General features: G+C 48.5%; 1 pseudogene; it reads right to left on the reverse strand.

The window, feature by feature from the left end:
• Nucleotides 1-840: 840 nt before the first annotated feature.
• Nucleotides 841-2,020, reverse strand: LOC105725860 (ADP/ATP translocase 3-like; annotated as a pseudogene).
• Between the last annotated feature and the right edge of the window lie 1,210 nt (nt 2,021-3,230).

Raw genomic sequence — 3,230 nt, forward strand, 5'->3', positions numbered from 1 at the left:
ACAAATATTTCTGTATGCATTTTTAAATGTTAATGATGTAAAACACAGACTCTGACACCCTATGACCTTGAGACAATTTAGACATAACTCTTAATGCATCAAATTATATATTCGGTCAGTTTTCAAGATTTTCCTCATCTTGTGAATTATTATAATCATCATTATTTTATAGTTATTTTAATTGAGATCCCAATAAGGACTATACATTAAAATTGGATGGTAATATGCCTTAAATTTCCTTTGATATTTTTGAGTATACCACCTGCATCTTTTTTTACTTGCACTCTTTTGGTTTCTTTAGTTTTAATTGAAGAAACCGCATTATTCATCCTGTGGTATTTCAACACTCTGCATTTTCTGATTGCATTCTGCGGTATTATTTAACCTGTGCTATACTTTGGACGTCCCGTCCACATCTCATTGACAGGGTTTGGCTCTGTGTCCCCACCTGAATCTCATCTTGAATTATGACTCCCTCGTGTAGTCCGAGGGATTTGGTGGCGGGGGTGACTGGATCACGGGGGCAGTTACCCCAGGCTGTTCTTGTGATAATGAGAGAGTCCTCATGAGATCTGGTAGTTTGATAAGTGTCTGGCATTTCCTCTTTGCCCACTCTCTGTCCTGCCTCCATGTAAGATGTGTCTTGCTTCTCCTTTACCTTCTGTTATAATTGTAAGTTACCTGAGGGCCCCCCAACTATGCATAACTGTGAGTCAATTTTTATAAATCCTTTTTTTTTTTTTTTTTTTTACGTAGAAACAGAAGATGTGGTTCTCTTGTTTTAAATAAATAGTTAAACACGACTCGGGTCCTACAAGCATCTGGACTGCAGGTCTGAGCACTGGAGTGTCTCACCCGGGGCCCGAGAGGACGCCATGGTTCCCTCCCTCCGTGATCAAGACATGGAATCGGGTGCCGATGGCTGGATCACAGTGCGCCCCCTTTTCTAGAACCTTACCTGGCTGTCTACAGGCAGGATCCGACTGGGAAAGAGACTGGAATTTCTGGAAGGTCGGTGGTCCGCTCAGTTGAGGATTCTACGTGGTTGTGTTGGTGTGTGCGTGTCTCTGTGTGTGTGTGCGCGCACGCGCACGTCACGGCCGCGCCCTTAGATGACCTTCTTCAGCTCGTCGTGAAGGACCAGCACGAAGGCGCCCCCCATGCCGCGGAGGACGTTGGACCACGCACCCTTGAAGAAGGCCTTGCCCACCTCGTCTCTGAAGATCTTCCGCCAACAGTCCACGGTGCCCGTGTACATCATGTCAGCTCCTTTGCGGCCCGACTGCATCATCATGCGCCGGCGCACTGTGTCGAAGCGGTAGGAGACCACGCCGGCCACGGCCGTCACCATCTGCGCGATCATCCAGCTCACCACGATGTGCGTGTTCTTGGGGTGGGGCAGCACGCCCTTGGCCGTGTCGTAGACGCCGAAGTAGGCGGCGCGGTAGATGATGATGCCCGGCACGGAGACGCTGAAGCCCTGGTACGGGCTGCGGACGCTGTCGGACTTGGTGATCTTCACCAGGCAGTCTCCCAGGCCGCGGAACTCGCGCTCCGTGCCCTACTTGCCCACGTCGGCGGCCAGGCGGATTCTGGCGAAATCCAGCGGGTACACGAAGCAGAAGGAGGTGGCGCCGGCCGCCCCACCGGAGGCCAGGTTGCCCGCGAAGTACCTCCAGAACTGCGTGCGCTTGTCCACGCCCCCCAGGAAGACCTGCTTGTGTTTATCCTTGAAGGCGAAGTTGAGGGCTTGCGTGGGGAAGTAGCGGATGACGTTGGCCAGGTTGCCTCTCCAGAAGGACAGCACGCCCTGCTCCTTGCGGATGCGGACGATGCAGTCCACGATGCCCTTGTACTGCTTGTCGGCGGCGATCTGCTTGCTGGCGTGCTGGACCTGCAGCAGCAGCTTGACCCGCTCGATCGGGGCCACGGCCGTCTTGGAGATGGCGGCGGCGATGCCTCCGGCCAGGAAGTCCTTGGCGAAGGAGATGGCCTGTTCCGTCATGGTGGCGGGGCGGGCAGCGGGGCGGGCGGACAGCCGGAGAGCGGGCGCAGAGAGTGAAGGGAGGGTGTCGCTTGATCAGCCTTGCCGCCGCCGGGACCGAAAGCTATAAATCCTTTTATAAATTACCCAGTCTCTGGTAGTTTCTTTATAGCAGTATGAAAATGAACTAATATACTCACGTTGAGATATTATCCCCAATGTTGGAGGTGGGGACTTGTGGGAGACATTTGGGTCAAGGGGCCGGATTTGTTTAACTTGGTGCTGTCCCACTGATAGTGAGTTCGTTCTCAGGACATCTGTTGTTTAAAAGTGTGTGGCACCTCCCCCGCTTGCTCTCTTGCTCCCACTCTCTCCATATGAGAATCCTGCTCTCACTTCGCCTTCTATGCCTTCTGCCATGAGTGGAAGCCCCCAGACAGGAGGTGAGCAGATGCCAGCACCATGCTTCCTGTAAAGCCTGCAGACCTGAGAACCAATTAAACCTTTTTTCTTTATAAATTACCCAGTCTCAGATATTTCTTTATAGCAGCAGAAAAGCAGCCTAACACCACACATATCTCTGCCTCCTGTATTTCTGTAAATATAGAGCTTCAATTATATTTAGAATGGATTTATTTGGCAAAAATACTTGAAATACCGAGGAAACATCTGTTTTGGTGAATTGCCGCTATTTCTTCTACAACTACACTTATGTTCCATTTGAATTACACTTCGTGTTATCCCTTTTCATTTTGTTGTTGCACTTTCATGCCTGTTGACCAATTTTCTCTTTTGATTATTCATTTTCCTAAAATGTCACGTGGGCTTCTCACTGGGAGACAAGGAGGCAAGACAGTAACATTCTTTGCTCTCTGTGTAAAGTCAGTGACCGATGTGCAGTGATGGGCAACAGCATACTTTGAAAGAAGTGATGGGTCACTGATCTTAATTGCATGTGTTATTTATGTTGTGATTTGTAGACTGAAGTGCTCACAAAAAGTTTGTACTTTATGTAATTACTCACAGCATTCAAAGCGGTCCTGGGCCACCTGCAGCCCATGGGTTGAGACAGCATGATTTAGAGCTTACTCTTCCCCAAATACTAAAACATACCATTAATTATCTTCCTTAATTTAAAAAAATGCATTATTATTTTCCACTCATTTTAAGAAGATTTCAAGGAGTTTTACAGTTTAAAAAACAACAAAAACAAAAACAGAGCCATGGAAAGAAACTAAGAAAATGT

The sequence above is a fragment of the Aotus nancymaae genome, unplaced genomic scaffold (assembly GCF_030222135.1).
Source record: "Aotus nancymaae isolate 86718 unplaced genomic scaffold, 86718_ANA_hifiasm-v0.15.2.pri h1tg000077l, whole genome shotgun sequence".
Classification (NCBI taxonomy): domain Eukaryota; kingdom Metazoa; phylum Chordata; class Mammalia; order Primates; family Aotidae; genus Aotus; species Aotus nancymaae.